The sequence below is a fragment of the Danio rerio genome, chromosome 5 (genome assembly GCF_049306965.1).
Source record: "Danio rerio strain Tuebingen ecotype United States chromosome 5, GRCz12tu, whole genome shotgun sequence".
Lineage (NCBI taxonomy): Eukaryota > Metazoa > Chordata > Actinopteri > Cypriniformes > Danionidae > Danio > Danio rerio.
Genome location: NC_133180.1, coordinates 77,142,405 through 77,167,816, shown reverse-complemented (window position 1 = coordinate 77,167,816; position 25,412 = coordinate 77,142,405). Strand labels below are relative to the sequence as shown.

General features: G+C 34.5%; 1 long non-coding RNA gene across 2 annotated transcripts in view; it reads left to right on the top strand.

The window, feature by feature from the left end:
- Positions 1 to 25,195, top strand: part of LOC141385695 (uncharacterized) — a 32,248-nt gene extending 7,053 nt beyond the window's left edge. The window contains exon 3 of one of the 2 annotated variants that reach the window (XR_012406559.1): positions 25,035 to 25,195. This is a non-coding gene — a long non-coding RNA (uncharacterized lncRNA). Of the gene's footprint in view, positions 1 to 20,203; positions 20,972 to 25,034 lie in introns of those variants that run through there. The other variant, XR_012406558.1, reaches the window with a different exon arrangement.
- The last annotated feature ends 217 nt before the right edge of the window (positions 25,196 to 25,412 follow it).

Genomic DNA, 25,412 nt, shown 5'->3' with positions numbered 1-25,412 from the left:
TATAATAAAAAATAAATAAAATAAATAAAAATATGTTTTGTATACTTATATTATTAAATTGGAATATTGCATTAACATCAAGCTATAAATAAGATAACCTGTCTTTACATAAACTCAGACCACAAGAGACAATGAATGAATGAATGAATGAATGAGTGAGTGAGTGAGTGAATTAATTAATTAATTAATTAATTAATTAATTAATTAATTAATTAATTAATTAATTAATTAATTAATTAATTAATTAATTAATTAATTAATTAATTAATTAATTAATTAATTAATTAACGAACAAAAGAAGGAACACAAAAATGAGTTCACACAAAAATAAGTTATTGAATAAATGCATCAACTCAGAATACGAGATACAATGAATGAATGAATGAATCTATGAATTAATGAATTATTGAATGAACGAGTTAATAAATGAATACATACTCAGACCACAAAAGACAATGAAGGAATTAATGAGTGGATAAATGAATGAGCGAGTTAATGAAAGAACAATTTAATCAATAAATGTGAAATTCAGACCACAGAGAATGAGACAATGAATGAATGAGTGGGTTGGATGAATGAATGAATAAATAAATTAATGAATGAACGAGTTAATAAAAGAATAAGTTAATGAATAAATACATAAACTCGAACCACAAGAGGCAATTAATGAATGAATTAATGAATAAATATTTGGGGTGAATAAATAGATAAATGAACGAACAAATGACCAAACGAATGAATGAATGAATGAGTTAATGAATATATGTATGAACTCAAACCACATGATACAATGAATGGATGAATGAATGAATGAATGAATAAATGAATGAATGAATGAATGAATGAATGAATGAATGAATGGGTGGATGAATGAATGAATGAATAAACAAGTTAATGAAAGAATGAGTTAATGAGTAAATACATGAACCCTGACCATGCGAGACAATGAATGAATGAGTGAGTGGCTAGGTGGATGAATGAATTAAAGAATAAATATTGAGGGTGAATAAATAGATAAATGAACGAACAAATGACCAAACGAATGAATGAATGAATGAGTTAATGAATATATGTATGAACTCAAACCACATGATACAATGAATGAATGAATGAATGAATGAATGAATGAGTGAGTGGGTGGATGAATGAATGAATGAATAAACAAGTTAATGAAAGAATGAGTTAATGAGTAAATACATGAACCCTGACCATGCGAGACAATGAATGAGTGAGTGGCTAGGTGGATGAATGACTGAATGAATAAATATTGAGGTTGAATAAATAGATAAATGAACGAACAAATGACCAAACGAATGAATGAATGAATGAATGAGTTAATGAATATATGTATGAACTCAAACCACATGATACAATGAATGAATGAATGAATGAATGAATGAGTGAGTGGGTGGGTGGATTAATGAATGAATGAATAAACAAGTTAATGAAAGAATGAGTTAATGAGTAAATACATGAACCCTGACCATGCGAGACAATGAATGAATGAGTGAGTGGCTAGGTGGATGAATGACTGAATGAATAAATATTGAGGGTGAATAAATAGATAAATGAACGAACAAATGACCAAACGAATAAATGAATGAATGAGTTAATGAATATATGTATGAACTCAAACCACATGATACAATGAATGAATGAATGAATGAATGAATGAATGAGTGAGTGGGTGGATTAATGAATGAATGAATAAACAAGTTAATAAAAGAATGAGTTAATGAGTAAATACATGAACCCTGACCATGCGAGACAATGAATGAATGAGTGAGTGGCTAGGTGGATGAATGACTGAATGAATAAATATTGAGGGTGAATAAATAGATAAATGAACGAACAAATGACCAAACGAATGAATGAATGAATGAGTTAATGAATATATGTATGAACTCAAACCACATGATACAATGAATGAATGAATGAATGAATGAATGAGTGAGTGGGTGGATGAATGAATGAATGAATGAATAAACAAGTTAATGAAAGAATGAGTTAATGAATAAATACATAAACTCAGATCACAAGAGAAAATTATTGATTGCATGAGTGGGTGGATGAATGATTAAATGAATGAATAGACAAGTTAATGAATGAAATAGTTAATAAAAGAACGAGTTAATGAACAAAGACACTCAGACCACAAAAGACAATGAATGAATGAATGAATGAATGAATGGATAAATGAATGAATGAATAAATAAATACATAAACTCAAAGCACAGTAGTCAATGAATGAATGAATGAATGAATGAATGAATAGGTGGGTGGGTGGATGAATAAATTGATGATTGAATTAATGAATGAACAAGTTAATGAAAGAATGAGTTAATGAATAAACCTGAATGAATGAATGATTGAATGAATGAATGAATGCACGGCTAGGTGAATGAATGAATGAATGAATGAATTAAAGCATTAATTAATTAGTACATAAACCCAGACCACAAAAAACAATAAATAAATGAATGATTGGGTGAATGAACAAGTTAATGAATGAATGAGTTAATGAACAAATACATAAACTCAGACCACAAGAGACAATGTATGAATGAACAAATGAATACACATTTTTTACTTCTGGCTACCCAAATATAGGAGACTCAGACACACAGACCGGACTTCTGGAGTCCTGCATGGTTGCTTGTGAGATTTGCGTCACTGAAAGCATCTGATGGCCTCTTTATTCTAACAAGCTAAATAAAATAAAGCGGTGCATTGACCTGACCGGCCTTTAAACGGCGTCTGCAGCCCGGATTCTCTCAGGGAGACCGTAAAAGCTCTTGTTCTCAGCAGTGGATCCGTGATTTTCTCCCATGATGCTCTAAACCTGCCGGTGATTTACAGTGCTGTGCTTTCTGCTTCTGTCATCCAGTCCAGCGCTCGTCCTCCAGATAACATAAAAATGATTTGCCTGCATGGCAATCTCAGTGCAGCTGATAGTCTGTAAAGAAGAAGCAGGTTCTCGCTTTCACTCACGGAAGAATCAATGAAGCTCCATGCTGCGCTTTGAAGCAGACTTTGTGTGAAAATTACCTTGTTTCTCTCTTATAAAAACACAGCAACTCACAGAAGGTTTTTATAACACTTCTTACACCGAGCAGGTGAGTTTCAACACTCTTGTGCAGTGGGTATAAACTCTTTTAGCTGGTTTAAAGTTTGTAGCTAGTTTATAGTTTAAAGACTTCTGTTGCCTTCACATCTCTTTCTCAGATTTTCATCATCACAATTATTATTCCATCCATAAGGGCTCACAATGAATGAATGAATGCATGTGTAAATTCATTCATTCATTCATTTGCTTGTCGGCTTAGTCCCTTTATTAATCCTGGGTCGCCACAGAATGTAACCAGCTTATAATAAAAAAATAAATTAAATAAATAAAAATATAAGTTTTGCTTTAATCAGAATTTGATTGACATTCTCCCTTTGTACGTGTCATCAGAGGGAGAAAGCCCTGCCCACTAGTGATGATCTCTCCCTCATTAGCATACATAATCTCAGATTCCAATCAATGAATAAATGGACGGATGAATGAAGGAAGGAATGCATGAACGAACAAACAAATGAATGAATAAATTAATTAATTAATGATACATAAATAAAAGTAATAAAAAACATGCACATGGTATACTTATATTATTAAATTGGAATATTGCATTGACATCTAGCTGTAAATAAGATAACCTGTCTTTACATAAACTCAGACCACAAGAGACAATGAATGAATAAATGAATGAATGAACGAATGAACAAAAGAACAAAAGAAGGAACACAAAAATGATTTATTGAATAAATGCATCAACTCAGAATACAAGAGGCAATGAATGAATGAATGCATGAATTAATGAATTATTGAATGAACGCGTTAATAAATAAATACATAAACTCAAACCACAAAAGACAATGAAGGAATTAATGAGTGGATGAATGAATGAATGAATGAATGAATAAATGAATGAATAAATGAATGAATGAGTGAGTTAATAAAAGAACAATTTAATCAATGAATGCAGAAATTCAGACCACAGAGAATGAGACAATGAATGAATGAGTGGGTTGGATGAATGAATGAATGAATGAATAATTTAATTAATGAATGAACGAGTTAATAAAAGAATGAGTTAATTAATAAATATATAAACTCGAACCACAAGAGGCAATGAATGAATGAATGAATTAATGAATGAATGAATGAATGAACCGGCAACTTATCCAGCAAGTTTTTACGCAGCGGATGCCCTTTCAGCCGCAACCCAGCTCTGGTTGGGCTCTGGCTCTACCACAGTCCAAAGACATGCGGTACAGGTGAATTGGGTAGTCTAAATTGTCCATAGCGTAAGAGTGTGTGAATGTGTGTGTGTGTAGATGTTTCCCAGAGATGGGTTGCGGCTGGAAGAGCATCCGCAAAAACATGCTGGATAAGTTGGTGGTTCATTTCACTGTGGCGACCCCAGATTAATAAAGGGACTAAACCGACAAGAAAATGAATGAATGAATGATTCATCTATAAAAGAGTCGACTCATGGTGGTTCGAATGAATCGTCTTGTTAGCGAGTCTTTAGTCATATCGGCGGGACATGGCTATGAAACATAAGCCCCGCCCAATTGTTGCAGGTGCAAACCCGGGAAAATTTAAACCTGCGGCCCCGCCCATTAACACAGCAGCAAAGACAAATCCTGACCTCATGAGTCATGAAGACGCTGTGCTGGGTTTGGGAACAAAGGAATCGCTGAACGATTCTTATGTGAGTCGCTGGGATAATTAGGTTTAAATAAATTTGTATTGTAAGACCAGGAGTGTTTTTTCACTTTGCATGCATATCAGTATGTTGCATAAAACCGAAATATGACCCTTTTTAATGTATAATAGGAGCTCTTTAAGCCCAATATTTAAGTGTCAGCCCAAATTAAACATTTAATTAATTACAAATAGCAGATTTGATAACGTGTGTAGTTTTATTGACAATAGTGAGGAAGCGGGTAAAAAATAACAGGCTGACGAACAGCAAAACAGCTTGTTCACAAAAAGACGGTGTGGAGTTTGAGATATTATATTCATAAGCAGATCAGATTGTGTGTTTTGCAGCAGTCGTGAAGGGAATTTCCCTGCCAGTGAACACCGATTAATGTCCTATTGATAGCAATCAGATAAGCCCACAGAACCATTGCGTTTACCTATTACTCCACAATCCACTGGAACAATATTTAGTTTTGATCTTCAGCTCAGACGGGGCTGAAACCTGATCGGATATGCTGTTACGTCAATGCACAGACCAGGACAAGCACAAATGAATCACCAAATCATTTGGTAAAGCCTCACCATGGTTATGCATTGTGCTCTTACTGATTTATTAGATTTGTAAAGCAGTCCCGCTTGTTTACATTGTCTGTCCGTCTTGTCCATTCGTCCAACCAACCAACCAACCATCCATCCATCCATCCATTCATCTATTCATCATCCATCCAACCAACCAACCATCCATCTATCCATGCCTCCAACCATCCGTCCTGCTGTCCAACCGACCAACCCTCCATCCATCCATCCATCCATCCATTAATCAATCAATCCATCCATCCATTCAACCAACCATCCGTCCTGCTGTCCAACCGACCAACCCTCCATCCATCCATTAATCAATCAATCATCCAACCAACCATCCATCCCATCTTTCCATCCATCCATACATACATTCATCCATCCATCCATCCAACTGTCCGTCCATCTGTCCAACCATCCATCCCTCCATCCATCTACCCAACCGTCTGTCCATCCAACCAATCAACCAAACATCCAAGCATCCATCAACAAACCAACCAACCAACTGTACATCCATCCATCCAGCCTTCCATCCATCCAATTCACTGTCTATCTGTCCAACCATCCATCCATCCATCCATCTACCCAACCGTCCATCCATCCAACCAACTCACCAACGGTCGATCCATCCATCCATCCAACCACCCAACTGTCTGTCCGTCCATCTGTCCAACCAACCAATCAACCAAACAACCAACCATAACCTCCATTCATCTTTTCATCATACATCCATCCGTCCATCCATCCAATTCACTGTCTATCTGTCCAACCATCCATTCATCCATCCATCTACCCAACCGTCCATCCATCTAACCAACTCATCAACGGTCGATCCATCCATCCATCCAACCACCCAACTGTCTGTCCGTCCATCCGTCCAACCAACCAATCAACCAAACAACCAACCATAACCTCCATTCATCTTTTCATCATACATCCATCCTTCCATCTAACCAACCATCCATCTATATACATCCATCCAAACATCCATCCTGCCGTCCAAACGACTAACCATCCATCTATCCATCAATCCATCCATCCACAAATCCATCCACCCAACCATCCATCCACCCAACCATCCGTCAATCCATCCCTACATCCATCCATACATTCATCCATCCATCCAACTGTCCGTCCATCTGTCCAACCATCCATTCATCCATCCATCCATCCATCTACCCAACCGTCCAACCAAACAACCAATCAACCATCCAAGCATCCATCCAACCAACCAACCAACTGTGCATCCATCCATCCAACTTCCATCCATCCATCCATCCATCTGTCCATCCATTCATCCATCCATCCATCTACCCAACCGTCAGCCCATCCAACCAACTAAACAACGATCGATCCATCCATCCATCCATCCATCCATACATCATTCCAACCAACCAACCATCCATCCATCCATCCATCCATCCATCCATCCATCCATCCATCATCCATGTGTGGTTGTGCTATTTTATACAGAAACCATAATCTGCACTGGTCCTGATTATAACTGATCAGAATGAGCATGTACTTGCTATTGTTAGAGAACCTGTTTATATATTATTTATTTCATATTATTTCTTTTTTAACAATGGCCTTCAACACAGTGAGAACATACATGTTTAAAAGCAGCTGAAAGTCTATGCTTCGAACAGGCTAATGACCCAACCTTAACCCAATATAAAAGTTGTATCTGAAAGAGCATTTGGAGCCAGGCTCGCTCAGTTGAAGTGGTGCTGCAAAGAAAAATGGGCCAAAATTCCTCCGTGTCCATGTGCAGAATCGATCAGAACGTTTGGCTGCTGCAGTTACTATTGATCACCAGAGTCACATCACAAACTAAAGGCAAAGTTATCTCAAGGTTCACATTCATTTTCCAGCAAAGACGTTCACTCTTGGATGATTCTGCTTGTTTGTTTAATTGGATTCTCTTTATCTGAAGATCTGATTTCACTGTGGGACAGATTATTGCAGATATACGGAAAATTAATCAGGGCTTACTGATTTTTGTCTTCCAAGACTGCATATCTGGATGCGATAAATCTGCAATGATCAAAACCATTCATCCTGACGTGAAAACCTCAGTGTGTGTGTGTGTGTGTGTGTGTGTGTGTGAATACTTTTTTTAAAAAGTGAATGAGGAGATATTTGCTAACTATGGGGAAGGAGACTGTTGTAAATATCAGCAGAAGGGGTGTGTCTACCCGTTGTGGGGGAGGAGCCTGTTGTAGATATCATCAAAAGGGCCATGATTAATCGTTATGGGGAGGAGACTGTTGTAAACATCAGCAGAAGGGGCATGGCTACTCATGGGTGTGGAGCCTTATTCATGCATTAGCATAAAAGGCGTGTCTACTCATTATGGGGAAGGATTATATTGTAGAAATGAACAGAAGGGGCGTGTCTACTCATAATGGCAGAGGAGCCTGTTGTAGACATCAGCAGAAGGGGCGTGTCTACCTATGATGGGGCGGAGACTGTCATAGACATTAGCAGAAGGGGCGTGTCTATTCATGATGGCAGAGAAGCCTGTTGTAGACATCAGCAGAAGGGGCGTGTCTACCTATGATAAGGAGACTGTCATAAACGTTAGCAAAAAAGGCGTGTCTACTTATTATGAAGAAGAGCCTGTTGTAGATATCAGAAGAAGGGGCGTGTCTTGCTATGATGACGAGGAGACTGTTATAGAGATTAGCAGAAGGGGTGTGTCTACTTATTATGAAGAGGAGCCTGTTATAGACATCAGCAGAAGGGGTGTGTCTACCTATGATGGGGAGGAGACTGTCATAGACATTAGCAGAAGGGGCGTGTCTATTCATAATGGCAGAGATGCCTGTTGTAGACATCAGCAGAATGGGCGTGTCTACCTACGATGATGAGGAGACTGTTACAGACATTAGCAGAAGGGGCGTGTCTATTTATTATGAAGAGGAGCCTGTTGTAGATATCAGAAGAAGGGGCGTGTCTACCTATGATGACGAGGAGACTGTTATAGAGATCAGCAGAAGGGGCGTGTCTACTTATTATGAAGAGGAGCCTGTTATAGACATCAGCAGAAGGGGTGTGTCTATTCATAATGGCAGAGATGCCTGTTGTAGATATCAGCAGAAGGGGCGTGTCTACCTATGATGATGAGGAGACTGTTATAGACATTAGTAGAAGGGCGTGTCTACTTATGATAGGGGAAGGAGAGTGTTCTTGCCTGTATGCAGTAGGGGGTGTGTCTTCTCATTTTTGGGGAGGAGACTGTTATAGCTAGTCAGCAGTAGAGACGTGTCTACTTATGATTGGGGAGGAGACTGTTGTAAATATCAAAATAAGGGTGTGTCTACTCGCTATGGGGGAGGAGTCTGTTGTAAAAATCAGCATCATAGGTGTGTCTACACATGATGAGGAGGAGACTGTCATATACATAAGCATAAGGGGCGTGACTACTTATGAAGAGGAGAATGTTCAAGCCTGTCAGCAGTAGGGGAAGTGTCTCCTTATGATGGGGGCGGAGACTGCTCTAGCTAGTCAGCAGTAGGGCCGTGTTGACTTATGATGGGGCAGGGAACTGTTCTAGCCAGTCAGCAGTAGGGGGCGTGGCTACTTATGATAGGGAGACTGTTCTAGCCAGTTAGCAATTAGGGGCGTGGCTACTTATGATAGCGAGACTGTTCTAGCCAGTTAGCAGTTGGGGGCGTGGCTACTTATGATAGGGAGACTGTTCTAGCCAGTTAGCATTAGGGGCGTGGTTACTTATGATAGGGAGACTGTTCTAGCCAGTTAGCATTAGGGGGCGTGGCTACTTATGATAGGGAGACAGTTCTAGCCAGTTAGCAGTAGGGGGCGTGGCTACTTATGATAGGGAGACTGTTCTAGCCAGTTAGCAGTAGGGGGCGTGGCTACTTATGATAGGGACACTGTTCTAGCCAGTTAGCAATTTGGGGCGTGGCTACTTATGATAGGGAGACTGTTCTAGCCAGTTAGCAGTTGGGGGTGTGGCTACTTATGATAGGGAGACTGTTCTAGCCAGTCAGCATTAGCGGGCGTGGCTACTTATGATAGGGAGACTGTTCTAGCCAGTTAGCAATTGGGGGCGTGGCTACTTATGATAGGGAGACTGTTCTAGCCAGTTAGCATTAGGGGGCGTGGCTACTTATGATAGGGAGACTGTTCGAGCCAGTTAGCAGTTGGGGGCGTGGCTACTTATGATAGGGAGACTGTTCTAGCCAGTTAGCATTAGGGGGCGTGGCTACTTATGATAGGGAGACAGTTCTAGCCAGTTAGCATTAGGGGGCGTGTCAACTTATGATAGGGAGACAGTTCTAGCCAGTTAGCAGTAGGGGGCGTGGCTACTTATGATATGGAGACTGTTCTAGCCAGTTAGCAGTTGGGGGCGTGGCTACTTATGATAGGGAGACTGTTCGAGCCAGTTAGCAGTTGGGGGCGTGGCTACTTATGATAGGGAGACTGTTCTAGCCAGTCACCAGAAGTGGACGTGTCTACTAATGATGGAGGAGAAGAGACTGCACTTGCCAGTCAGCAGTAAGGGGTGTGTCTACTTTTGATGGGGCGGGAGACTGTTCTAGCCTGTAAGCACTATAGGGGCGTGTCTAGTTATGATGGGGAGGAGACTGTTCTAACCAGTCAGTTGTAAGGAGTGTGTCTACTACGATTGGGGAGGAAAGTGCCCTATCTAGTCAGCAGTAGAGGGCGTGTCTACTTATGATGGGGAAGAGAATGTTCTAGCCTATCAGCAGTAGGGGCGTAACATTACATTATCACTAAACTATTCTCCTCATCTCATTTTTCTTTAAACCCATTTGTTTACTTCCGTTTCCATTTACTAATAACATGTACGTGTGGGCAAGTGCTCGTGATCCACCCTCCTAAAATAAGTGAGCTCTACAGTGCAAGTGAACAGTGAGCGGTGAGAACTGCTTGTCATAGTGCTGCTAAACATAATGGCGTTCTTGAAAGTGCAAACATTTTATGAGTTGATGCACGTGCAAAGTTTTAAAGAAAACAACACGGGCTATCTGAGGAAACACACTTTTAATATGAAATGTTCTTAATGAATATTGTAATGATGATAAAAGCGCAGCGCGTTCAAGACTTATCAGTAAGCACAGATGCTTTTCTCCACTGGTGCCATGTGCTAAATCGACATGTTGACACTGAACATCTGCTTGCTTATTTTCCAGGATAATTAGCTCGGCTTTTTGAAAAGAGTGTTTCTTTTTTTTCTTCCCCACAGCTAACAGAATAAAAAAAAAGTGAGGTCATACAGAAATAATAGCAATGCTGCCTCAAACGAGTCTGAGTCTTTGAGTTGGGCTTATATTACAGAAGTGACAGAAGTGTTGTGTGTGTGTAATGCAGTTTATGGGTGGTGAACAGGGGCATTGCTAGACATAAAGCTCTACTGAAGCACAGCACCCTCTCCAAAAAAAAAAAAACAAATAAATAAATAGTATTTTTCTTCATCTTTACTTATTATATATATATATAATATTATTATATATATATATTAGGGTTGTCAAAATTAGCGTGTTATTGCATGTTTATGTATGAATGTATACATATGTGTATATATATGTATATATATATATATATATATATATATATATATATATATATATATATATATATATATATATATATATATATATATATATATATATATATTAGGGCTTTTAAAAATTAGCAAGTTATTGCATGTTTATGTGTATATATAGATATATATATATATATATATATATATATATATATATATATATATATATATATATATATATATATATATATATATATATATATATATATATATATTAGGGCTGTCTAAATTAGCAAGTTATTGCATGTTTATGTGTGTATATATATATATATATATATATATTAGGGTTAATAATATATATATATATATATATATATATATATATATATATATATATATATATATATATATATATATATATATATATATATATTAGGGCTGTCTAAATTAGCAAGTTATTGCATGAGATTAATTTTAGATATTTAACGCTTAAAAAAATAACACAAATTATGGTGTTGCAGTTTTTTTATTTCCTGTTGTGGCTAACGCATGTTCAGGGATGGCGCATGCATAGAGGCGACCCAGGCGGCCGCCGTAGGCAGAAGAATAGTGAGTGAACCCCCCGGTCCTGACTTTCATCCGCTACACCCACCGCCTCCCTTACCGTCCCCCCTTTCATCTGGGAACTGGTCACTTTCGGGTTGAGGGCGGCGTGATCGTCGTTTGCCTAGAGTGCCATTACAGTTTGCTCCGGCCCTGCGTGTGTTTAACGTGCAAATAAATTTGGATAAGACCAAGGATGCGCTTTTAGAAGGAAAGTTTCAGTATAAAACAAATGTGACACCACCAGGCTATCCAGCGTTTCTTCCAGAGTTTCATGCAGTTTCGGGTGTTTCATTTTTAACCTTTAGACTTTAACTGCAGTTCAGCAGTTCACCCTTATTCAGCATATTGTCATTCAGGATGTTTAAATGGAATTTGATACTGCATAGCGAACGGAAAGAAAAACCTCCACATTTCGGGACTCGCGTGATCCTTTAAGGTAATCAAAAATAGCTGCTTACATGGTCGACTCTTAATCAATATCATTTTAATCATAAAAGGAGTATTGGTATCGCCTATTATGTTGTGAATATACCCCTGCAACGCATACTGCAGTCCTTTTTTTGTCTGGCTTTCTCGAATATCTCACCTGTTTGCCAAAAATGACATGATATCTCTGGCAATGCCTGACACTGGCGCATACACATTGAAAAAGCCGTGCCATGCACGAAAGCTTGACAGGCGTAGCAACAGTAACTAAGGAGGGCGGGGCTTAGCAAAGGGTCAGTTAGGCGAGTTATTGTATAATGCTTCTATAGAAAAAAAATGCTTAAATCAGCTAATAATATTGACCTTAAAATGGTGTTAAAAATTAAGAAATGCTTTTATTCCAGCTGAAACAGAACAAATAAGACTTTCTCCAGAAGAAAATATATTATCAGACCTACTGTGAACATTTCCTTGCTCTGTTAAACATCATTTGGGAAATATTTAAGAAAGAAAAAAAAACTCAAAGGGGGGCTAATAATTCTGACTTCAACAGTATATTTATACACTGTAAAAAATAAATCCGTAAAATTTACGGTAAAAAAAATGGCAGCTGTGGTTGCCAGTACTTTACCGTTACAAACTCGGTACAAACCGTAAAAGTAATTTCTCATTTTTACGGTAAACCACCGTATTTTATTAATTCATGGAGGTAATATGTCTGTATTTTGAATGACCAACATCTACACATCTTTTGTTACACAGTTAGACACACATGCAGGTGGTGATGAGGAAGTTACACAATGAGCCAATGCTCATCACAATCAACTTTTCCCGCAAGCAGAAAAGAGTATCAGCATATAGAAGGTGCTCAGTGTCATTCACACAGCTACTAAACACCAGTATGGTAACACGCATAAAATAAAAGTCATTACAAACATTAGATGTAACATAAATCTCTAATGTACATAAATGATGGGGAAACAACTAAAAAGATCCATATTAATGTCAACAAAAGGCATAAAAAGTGATGTGCCATGAAAGTCAAGAAAGTCAATTTACGGTTATTCACTGTAAATAATTACATTCGGTTAACTAGGTTACGGATTTGTACTGTAGCATTTTTTCATTTTTTACAGTGTGTATATATATATTCAATTCAGCTTTATTTGTATAGCGCTTTTACAATGTAGATTGTGTCAAAGCAGCTTCACATAAATGGTCATAGTAACTGGAACAGTGTAGTTCAGTTTTTAGTGTTTAAGTTCAGTTCAGTTTAGCTCAGTTCAGTGTGATTTAAAGTCATTACTGAGAGTTCAAACACTGAGGAGCAAATTCAACCAACCCAAGCTCATTCTGGAAACATAGCCCCACGGACGTTTTTGGAGACCGCGATTTAGTGGCCGGAGGTATGTAAAGGCCGCGTTTAGTTTTTTTCGAGCGAACGCTGCGGGGCGGTGTGGCGCCGATCCGTCCCTCCTCTTCGTGCTCGCCAGCTGATGGCTCGCCTCCGAGTGGAGGGCTTTCCCGATGCAATCAGTTTGTCCGCTTAGCTCACAGCATTGCGTCAGCGGAGCGGAGGCCCCGGAGGAGGAGGAGCCGGCCGCGGTGGACGACGACTGGGATCGAGTCCGGGGAACAGCAGGTTCCGGAAATCAGGTAAGACAAAATACGGAATCCGAAAAATAAGGGCGAGAACGCGGAGGGATCCGAAAACACGGTCGAAATCGAAGACGAGGGCTTTTGCTTTTTTTTTTTTTTTTTTTTGGACGGCTTTTGCGAACCGTCGCTCGGGTTTAGGGAAGGAGGAGGTGGAGGAGGAAGAGGAGGGCGGCCGAGTCGGCCGATCCGGCGGCTTTTCGCGCGAGAACGGTGCGGGCGCGAACTGCGCACGCTCCCGAGAGGCGCCCGCCCGAGACGCGAAAAAGCGCGCACAGCGGCCTCTCGCGGATCCGCGAAAACAAAAAACACTCGAATACGTACCTCCCGGGACGTAAATCGCGGTCCGCAGAAACGTCCGCGGGGCTACATTTCCACAATGAGCCCGGGTTGAATTCATCAATGCGTAGCTCTACCAATCCTGAACCATGCGAGCCAGTGGTGACAGTGACAGCGGAGAAGAAAAAAAAAAAAAAACTTCACCTGATGGGAGTGAAGAAAAAAAAACCTTGAGAGAACCAGACTCAGTTGGGCACGACCATTTTAATTTCTCCGCTGGCCAAAAGTCTTGTGCAGAACTATATATATTATTTTAGTTCTAAAATAAATAGAAATATCATAAGATGTCCACACTTTTCTTATGACAGCAGATAACAAACAAAATAGCATAGGAAAAGTTCACCTGTTTATATAGAACTGTATCTTATATCTGTCTTTATTATAAAATACTGTAAAACAAAATCATAAATAGTTTATGTGAATCTCAGTTTCCAATTGAGCACAGTGCTTCACCTGAACATTGTGTGATGGTTGTTGTGGAGAAGTCGTGCATTAAAGTGTGTGAGCCGGCAACTAAGCGCGTGTGTTTGTGAATTGTAGCTTTAAAAGTCTTGACAGTTTTTTAATAGAGCTTTTGATCACGAGCAGAAAAGCCGGACACACATGACTAATGCATCTCTGTCTGCATTCAGCCACATTCACAGCCAGCGTTTTAGGGGTCCCGAGCCTTTGTTCGTGAACTAGAAAGCAAAGATAAAGGAAATGCAATCATACATAAGACATGACTTTTCCTCCCGGCACGCTTAAGCACTAATACACACACACTGTTTAATCAGTGTCCTTCACAAGGGCTAAAGGTTAATCTCTGCATCAGTCTTCATTTCTCTGCGTTATGCATTATGCTACAAAGGTAAGCGTCGCTTGCAGATTAAGCTACATGCGATCTTTGAAAAGCAGGACATGACGGCCTTTTAAATGTCCTGCAATGCCATAGAAACTTTTTATAGGAGGAGGAAAACCAATAATATCCAGCTTCAGTCCTGCAGAACCACACACGCTTTAGGCACACACAATCTAGCCAAACCATATATGGTTACGACGGATGGTAATGTTATTAACGTCTTCTTGGACATTTTCATCGATATATTTTGATATATATGGTTAATAAAGATTGTACACAATAAACAATAGTGTTTACAGGGTTCTTACGGGTGCTGGAAATCCTGGAAAATGCTTGATTTTTATTTTAGTGTTTTCAAGGTTAGAAAAGTGCTTGGATTTTAGACGAAGTGCTTGAACCTGCTTGGATTAGCAGGATTGAAATTGAAATTGTTTTGGTTGCATATGTGCACAATTTTGTCCATGTGACCTCAATATATATGTTTTAATTTAGTCTATGTGACCTACATATATAATATGTGATCCCAAATATATTTGGGAGCATTTGTGCGAGTGGATAAATTGTTGTCGTGCGACCAGTTTTCATTGCAAAATGTTCACCGCATGCGCGCATTTATGGAGCTAATAAATGCCAAAACAATTTGAATTCGAATTGTGTTAAATTGAATTGTTAACAATTGTAAGTTAATAATACTGATTATATCCTATTAGAAATGTTTTGAATTTGTATTTCTTAACTTGATTATCTGAAATTTAAGACAACCAAATTTTTAAAGTCAGATTTTTATAGAACTATTTTTAAACCTAAAACGACAATCTAATGACTGTACAGAAAAAATAGCAATGCACATGAAATATCATGTACGACACCCAAACAAAATCTGACTGTAAGCTCATTTCTTGAGATATCAACTTTACGTAGAAAGACACCAAACTTAAAAGCATTTTTAATTTATTTTTTAATCTTTTTTGGGTAAACTTTCCCAATAAATCCAAAACATCTCCAATAAATCTAAAGTGCTCAATAAATTTTATTTTTTTTAAATAGCACAATTGATTTAAATGTGAAAAAATACATACAATATATATATATACAAATATATATATATATATATATATATATATATATATATATATATATATATATATAAACATAATTAAACGTGGTTATTAGTTGCAGGAAAAGCATACAAATGTACCTTGAAAGTGCTTGAAAAGTGCTGGAATTTGTACTTATTTTTGAAATATTTATTTCACAAATATTGCGATCGAGACGGGCGAATGTGCAGGGTTGTTTCCGATCGCTATTCACTATAATAGACTTGAACAGTTTTCTATCAGTCTTCATAGATGATCAGTCATTATTATGTGTTTGCTGGCCTTGCTGAAAGATCTAAATTGGACAGGTTTCATTTATATAATGGATTCGTTTATAATAAAGGAAATAATAGCAAGTTAATATAGGCAATGATACATTTTATATGTAATAAAATCTTTTTACATGTAATAAACGTATAACACTATATAAAAAAAAAGAAAACAGGGATTTTCTTTTTCTAGACGGCTTTTCTAAATTGTTGCTCGGGTTCAGGGAAGTGAGCGGGCGGGCGGGTTTATTGGTAAAACTGGTTGGGTTCAGGGAAGGAGGAGGATGGGTCAGCCGATTGGCCAGGTGCGCAGTCAATTAATCATTAATAATAATATTAAATCAATATATAATTAATTATAGGCGATGCAGTGGTCGCTGGTTCGAACCTCGGCTCAGTTGGCGTTTCTGTGTGGAGTTTGCATGTTCTCCCTGCCTTCGCGTGGGTTTCCTCCAGGTGCTCCGGTTTCCCCCACAGTCCAAAGACATGTGGTACAGGTGAATTGGGTAGACTAAATTGTCCGTAGTGTATGAGTGTGTGTGTGTGAATGTGTGTGTGGATGTTTCCCAGCGATGGGTTGCGGCTGGAAGGGCATCCGCTGCGTAAAAACTTGCTGGATAAGTTGGCGGTTCATTCCGCTGTGGCGACCCCGGATTAATAAAGGGACTAAGCCGACAAGAAAATGAATGAATGAATAATTCATTATTTAATATTCAACAATGCGTTTAATACGGGTTAATAATGTTTATAATTAATAATAGTACTAATATATTAATATTGTATCTCGAAAAAGGCGATGCGATGGTGCAGTGTGTAGCATGATCGCCTCACAGCAAGAAGGTCGCTGATTCGAGCCTCGGCTGAGTCAGTTGGTGTTTCTGTGTGGAGTTTGCATGTTCTCCCCGTGTTGGCGTGGGTTTCCTACGGGTGCTCCGGTTTCCCTCACAGTCCAAACACATGTGCTATAGGGGAATTGATTAAATAAATTGGCTGTAGTGTATGTGTGTGAATGAGTGTGAATGAGTGTGTGTGTGTGGATGTTTCCCAGTGATGGGTTTCAGCTGGAAGGGCATGCGCTGTGTAAAACATATGCTGGATAAGTTGGGGGTTCATTCCTCTGTAGCGACCCCTGATTAATAAAGGCACTAAGCTGAAAGGAAAATGAATGAATGAATGAATGAATGAATGAATGAATGAATGAATGAATGAATGAATGAATGAATGAATGAATGAATGAGAATTTCTAGTCTTATGATATTTACTGTCATCACGGCAAAGATAAAAGAAATCAGTTATTAGAAATGAGTTATTAAAACTATTATGTTATGCACACACACACACACACACACACACACACACACACACACACACACACACACACACATAGTAAAGCCTCTGATTAATCCCTCGTTTTCATCACGCTTCTAGTCTCCAAGTGTGTTTAGGCCTGGGTTTTGTGACGGGGCTTTGGGACGCCACTGGCCGGCGCTCACAGGCAGTGCACTGACATTTGTGTGTGTGCGTGTGTATGTAAGTGTGTGTGAGCTGCTGGTTCTGCTCAAAAACCACCATCTGTGCCTTCAATCATTCAATTCAGGTTTATAAGTATAACACTTTTCACAATCATTATTGTTGCAAAGCGGCTTTATAAAGGTTCAGATTACTGCATTACAATCAAAATCAAAAAATAATAGGTTATTAGTAACCATCGCTTTATTACAGTCATTTATTATTATATTTAGAAAAGCTTTCAGTTCAGTCTGTGTATATATATATATATATATATATATATATATATATATATATATATATATATATATATATATATATATATATATATATATATACATATATAAATATATTAGCCATAATTTTAAGGCTGCAAATTTAATGATTTTTTTTTTTCACTAAACATGGAGGACTTGGCAACTCTTTCCTCAGGTTTCTTCTCTCTGTCTGTCTCTGGCTGCAGGTGGACGTCTCATTCAACACAAGTTTTCATCTCCCTCTGCCAGTTATTTGAGGAATGTCATTGATTTGTTTTATTATCATTAGTCTGGTGTAGACTTTATTTCCATTTAGTCTGGTGTCGTCCTTGGTGTGAATGGGCCTTGATAAATTGTCCTGAATTGAATTGTGTTCCAGACATGAGTGTCTTAAGTGGCGCTGGTGTTTTATTGACTTTCACTTTTTGCCTGCATATTTTTTTTTTCCCTCTCTGAAGTTATAAAAAACAATATCACTGCAGGCATGTGTTCTTTTCATTTATTCTGCTTCAGAAAAATCACACTCAGTTCTTATATTCTCTACTTTTAATTAATTTATTTATTTATTTATTTATTTAAAATAAATAAATTAATTAATTAATTTTATTAATAAATTTATTTATTTATTTATTTATTTATTTATTTATTTGTTTATTTAAAATGTATTTATTTATTTATTTATTTATTTAAATTGTATTTATTTATTTATTTAAAATTGATTAAAATATATTTTTACATTTATTTATTTAAAATTTATTAATTTATTTTCTTTTTTTAAATAATCAACTGTTTAATTAATAATTTATTATAATTTATTTATTTATTTATTTATTTATCAATTTGTTTATTTATGTATGTATAGTATTTTTCATTAACTTTCCAAACTAAAAGTGGTTTTAATTTAAGACAATGCAGACTCAATTATTGATAATGCATAAATGTTTCTTCTGTAAAAATGTATTTAGTATTTAGCTCATGTATTTAGCTATATTTATTTCTTTATGGTTTTAGTTTTAGGTTTGTTTACTTGTTTTATTTCTTTGTTTGTGGTTTATGTCTTTATTTTTATTTATTTATTTTTTGTAATTATTTATTTGTTTGTTTGTTTTGTTTTGTTTATTTCTTTATTTGTTATGTTTTATGTATATAAAAATAAATACAAATAATATACATAAAAAGTATGTATATATATTCAATACAATATAGTCATGTATATATTTATATATTTAAATCACATTGTAAATATAAACTTTTATCACTTGATTATCGCTTGACCATTATTTTATGAGCATCTTTTTATCTTCTTATTTTTATTTTTATTTTATGTTTTTGCATGGGTTAAGTAGGTCTGCACAATACTGGAACATTATGTATAACTAAACACAGGAGGCTTTATTTTAAAATAGCTAGTTTTGCATCTTCAATCCTGATGTGATTTTGTCCGAGATGGAGGATGAAACCTGCAAAAACAATAAATAAATAGGCAAATGAATAAATAAATCCATAAACAAATAAGTAAATGAATAAATAAATGTATATAAAAATGCACAAATTATTGCATCAATAAATATATACATAACTAAGTGTGAGCAGGTGAATAATTATAAAAAATGACACGAATGTCTGGGGAATAAGAAAATTCTAAACTGAAAGAAGATCCCCCCCCCCCCTCTCTCTTAAAACCTTTTATTTAATCTTGAACATAGTACTGCATTTATTTTTCTGCAACATGCTAATGAGAATGTCTGTCAATCATCAATTTATTTGTGGATTTATTTATTTATTTATTTATTTATTTATTTATTTATTTATTTATTCATTCATTTATTTATTTATAGTTTTATTTATGCAGGAATTTATTCTTTTATTTATTGTTTTATTTATGTAGGAATTTGTGGATTTATTTTTCTTTTTATTTATTTATTTATTTATTTACTTATTTATTTATCTATTTATTTATTTATTTATAGTTTTATTTATGCAGGAATTTATTATTCTATTTACATTTTTATTTATGCAGGAATTTATGGATTTATTTGTCTTTTTATTTATTTATTTATTTATTTATTTATTTATTTATCTTTTTTTTATGCAGGAATTTATTCTTTTATTTATTGTTTTATTTATGCAGGAATTTATAGATTTATTTGTATTTTTATTTATTTATTTATTTATTTAATTTGTTATGTTTGAAATCCTTCATTCATTCATTGATTTTCTTTTCGGCTTAGTCCCTTTTTTAATCAGGGTCACCACCGCGGAATGAACCGCCAACTTATCCAGCATTTGTTTTAGCTGATTCAGTTCCCCTATAGCGCATATGTTTGGACTGTAGGGGAGCTGGAGCACCTGGAGGAAACCCACACCAACACTGGGAGAACATGCAAACTCCACACGGACACTCTAATTGGCCCAATCTGTGAGGCAACAGTCCTACCTAGTGCGCCACCCTCCGACAGAAATCATGATAAAAACGAATGAAACAGTGTTAATCTAAACCCTGAACCTCCTTGTGTGTGTTTCCACCTGATCTCATGACAGCAGGATTAATTTGTACACGTTTTAATGGCGTGTTGAGCATCTTCATTGGCCTGCTTTTCTTTAGTTAATTGGGTGACATTTTAGCAGAAAACAAAAGAGAGATGTGCTGAATGCTGAACGTGGGGATTTATTTGAGAGCTCAAGGCAGCTGGAAAAACAAAAAAACAAAACTGCTGCTGTTTAGTGTAAAAGAAACAGAGAAATGAATCGTGTCAGGCCAGTGTTGTGCATTTTTGTTGTCAATGTGTTAAGCATTGATTATTGTTGAATTTAACAAAAGCATTGTGGATAAAACAATGTTTAATACAATAACGCTAATATGGTTTTTGGAGAAGTGATTCCGCATAATTGAGTAAACCCATCACAGCCTTTTTATATTTATTATTGTTTATATTTTCTACAGGATGCTTTAATATATTCATGCATATACATTAGATTAGTCAGCACAAACGACAAAACTGGAACTAATCTAGCGAAAAAAGCTGAATATCACAGTCCAGAAATCAGTACAGCACAATAAATGTGTAAATGTGTCAATATAAATGATTAATACAATTTAAGTAAACAAAATAAAAAAAAAATTTAAAAAAAATTAAAAAGTTTACTGGCAGTACCTTGTTTAAATATTTGATTATTTTAATACTGACTATATTCACTAAGAAATGGATAAAACATATTTATTTATTTATTTATTTATTTATTTATTTATGTATTTATTTATTTATTTATTTATTTATTTATTTATTTATTTATTTATTAAATACTCGTTTATGCTGATTACTGTAACTACATCTATATATTTTCTTAATGATGGTGGGCTTTACACACTGGCAGGCCCATTATATTATAATAAGTTATATTTCTTTTTAGTTTTAATTTATTTTATTTTATGTATTTATATATTATATTATGTATTTATTTGTTAATTAATTAAATAATTAATTTATTATTCATTCAATCATTAATTCAAATTATTTATTCATTCATAAAATCATTAATTTTATTATAATTATTATTGTTGTTGTTGTTATAGATATTATTATTATTATTATTATTATTATTATTATTATTATTATTATTATTATTATTATTATTATTATTATTGTTGTTGTTGTTGTTGTCATCATTGTTGTTGTTGTTGTTGTTATTTAAAACATTTGTGCATTAGTTTATTTAATTTTATTTATGTATTATTCATTTATGCTGAGTACTGTACCTACTTTTTTTTCTTTATTCCTTTTATTTTTATTTTCCTGCCAGTGTGTAAAACCCACCATTTACACACTGGCAGGCCAATTATATTATAATAAGTTATATTTATTTTTTATTTTATTTTATTTGATGTATTTATTTGTTTATTAATAAATTTAATCTTTATAATATAATGTATTGTATTCACTTATTTTTATTTATTTATATATTTTATTATTAATGTTATCATTTATATTTATTTATTTTTTGCACATATCCTGAAAGCTCAATTCATAATATTTAATTAATTAATTAACTTAAATGTATGTATTTATTTATGTAATTTATGCTGAACACTGTAACTACATCCATTATTTTTTTTCTTAATGAGTGTGGGTTTTACAAACTGGCAGGCCCATTATATTATAATAAGTTATAAAGTAAATTAATTTTTTTGTTTTTTTTTATTTTATTTTATTTTATTTTATATTATGTATTCATTCGTTTATTAATGAATTAATCTTCATATTATATTGTATTGTATTTAATTATTTATTTATTTATATTTATTTATATATTTTATTATTACTGTTATCATTTATATTTATTTGTTTATTTATTTTTTGCACATATGCAGAAAGCTCCATTCATATTAATTAATAATTAATTTAATTTATTTTAATTATTTACTTATGTAATTTATGCTGAATACTGTAACTACATCCATCATTTTTTTCATAATGATGGTGGGTTTTACAAACTGGTGGGTCCATTTTATTATATTAAGTTTTATTATTTTATTTTATTTTGTTTTATTTTGTTTATTCATATTTTAAATAACGTATCCAGTATATGTTTTATGCCCTTCCAGCTGCAACTCTTTATCTTGACAAAACGTTTATTCTTACTACGCTTCACTTAACCATCATATATCTGCGTGACTGAAGTGAAGATGAATTCTGAGCATCTGTAAGTGAGATTGTGGATATTTTTACTCTACAGTGTAAACTCCACTAAACTGCTGTCATAAATGTGAGAAAAGAAAAAGTGTCAGAAGTCAATCAGAGTCAGTGAAGTGCTCTGATGCAGATGAACATCAGACCTGGAGAACAGAAGAAGAGAAAATAAACACATCAATCTATATGTGTGTGTGTGTGTGTGTGTGTGTGTGTGTTATATCCACATACCCATTAATAAGTTAACTATGTTCAGAGAGAGCAGATTGAGTTCCTGCAGTTGTGAAGTGAATGTGGGCTTTAAATAAAGGGACTCTAAAGGATGGAATAAGTGAAGCAGCGACACAACAAAAGGCCAATTTGTTTTATAAATGACAAGCATATAAAGTGTCATGACTCGGTATAATAGTTCAAGGTTTCCGGCTCGTCTGAAAGATAAAAGTTGATTTGTTATTTTATGGCAGTATAACTCAAGAGAATGGAGCGTTCCTGCCGTCTGCTGGACTTGAGCCTCATACTTACAGAGAACTGGAGGAACTGGAAGCACTTTACTTTCCCCAGAAGAGAAAATATTAGTGCACAATACTTTACAGGACAGAAGCGCATGCTCAAATAATATTAGACTAGATATTCTTCAAGACACTTCTATACAGCTTAAAGTGGCATTTAAAAGCTTAACTAGGGTAATTAGGGTAAAAAGGCAGGTTAGGGTAAATAGGCAAGTTACTGTATAACGATGGTTTATTCTGAAGACTATAGAAAAAAAAACATAGCTCTAAAAAAATGGTCTAATAATAATATTGACTTTAATATTATTTTTGACTTCAAAAATTATTTATTTTTGTGTGTATATATGTATATATATAGTCAGAATTAATAACCCCCCTTTGAATTTTTTTTCTTATTTAAATATTTCCCAAATGATGTTTAACAGAGAAAGAGAAACAGAGATTTTAACAATATGTCTGATAATACTTTTTCTTCTGGAGAAAGTCTTATTTGTTTTATTTCAGCTAGAATAAAAGCAGTTTTAAATTTTTTAAACACCATTTTAAGGTTAATATTATAAAAAAAAAAAAACAGGAGGTTGAGGGTGAATAATTCTGACATCAAGTGTATGTATATATATATATATATATATATATATATATATATATATATATATATATATATATATATATATATATATATATATAGTGTTATATTTTGTTTTATTTTAATCATTATTTTATATATATATATATATATATATATATATATATATATATATATATATATATATATATATATATATATTTATATATTGTTTATATATTTTACTTCAAGATTTAGTAATTTTGTTGTGTGTTGTGCCATTTGTATTATCATATAATAAAAATAATAATAATAATAATAATAATAAACTTAAAGATTTCGTAATTATTATTTTACATACACAAACACAATAATACTATTACTACTACTATTGCTAATAATAAAAATTATTATTATTATTGTTAATACTAATATTTATATATAAATAAATTTATTTATTTATTTTATTTTGTTTATTTTTGTTAATTAATTTAATATATTTATGTTATCTTTTTTTCATTCATTTATTCATTCATTTATTCATTCATTCATTCATTAATTATTTATTCATTAGTTTATTCGTTTATTCATCATCTATCTATTATTTAATTTGTTTTATTATTTTTCTGTTCTTTTGTTCATTCATTCATCCATTCGTTCATCATTAATTCATCCATTCATTCATTTATCCATCCATTAATAAATGATTTTGTTTTAACATTCATTCATCCATCCATCCATCCATCCATTTAAGCATTCATTTATGCATTAATTAATCATTAACTCATTACTTTATTCATTCATTTATCATTAATAATTTTATTTGTTCATTTATTTGTTTATCCGTTCATTTATTCATTTATTTATTAATTCATTTGTTCATTCATTTTTATACATTTCTTTTTCTTTCTTTCTTTCTTTGGGATATTAGAATCAATGAATACGAGTTGTTACTGTATTCGTCTGGACAACATGACCTGTTTGAACCAAACTGACTAAGCAAATCACCTTCACAATAACACAAACTCTACTTTTATTTTAATTGTTTTCTTTAATTCATGCTGTTTCCATAGAGACACGTGTGAGAAATAAATCCGTCCTCAGTGAACTTAATTTTTTGAGCTGATTTGATGGTGAGGAAAATTAAAGTGAATCAGTGATTTGTTGATGGCATTATTAGACAGAACCCAAAGAAAGAAAGAAAAACGAAAGGAATGAAAATCTGCTGAGGTTCAGCTCCATTACAGGACATTAATTCTCCATTGACTCCATTGTAATAAATATTATGAAGCCAGTAATGGACTGTGCGGCTCTTTGTGATGAATGCTTTGGCCAGGTTTTCTCTTCATGATTTCTGGCATCTCCAGGAGCTGCTTTTTTTTATTAATCTTTATTTTTTTCCAGAAAGCATCTGAATCACCGACTAAGTGCAATCGTTCACAATCCAGACGTATAATACAATGAAAAGGCCCTGATGGATTGCTGTCTTGACCGAATGCCTGCAAAACATTACAAAAGCCTGCAGAAATATTTGAGTATTAATAAAGACATTTATATTGTTATCATTCTGTATTCTCTGCTTCTTTCGTGGCCGCTGCGGTGTGTTCTTGTATGTTTGTGGCAGACGGTATTGTTAAGGAAGAAAACAACATAAAGAGAGCGCAAACCTTTGTTTGGGAAATGCAGCAGGACAGAAAGGAGAAATCGTTTTAAAGGACAATCTAGCAAAAAAAAAATGTAAATATGAAGAGGGAAAAGCTTGTAAATCTCTGCCGAGCTTTA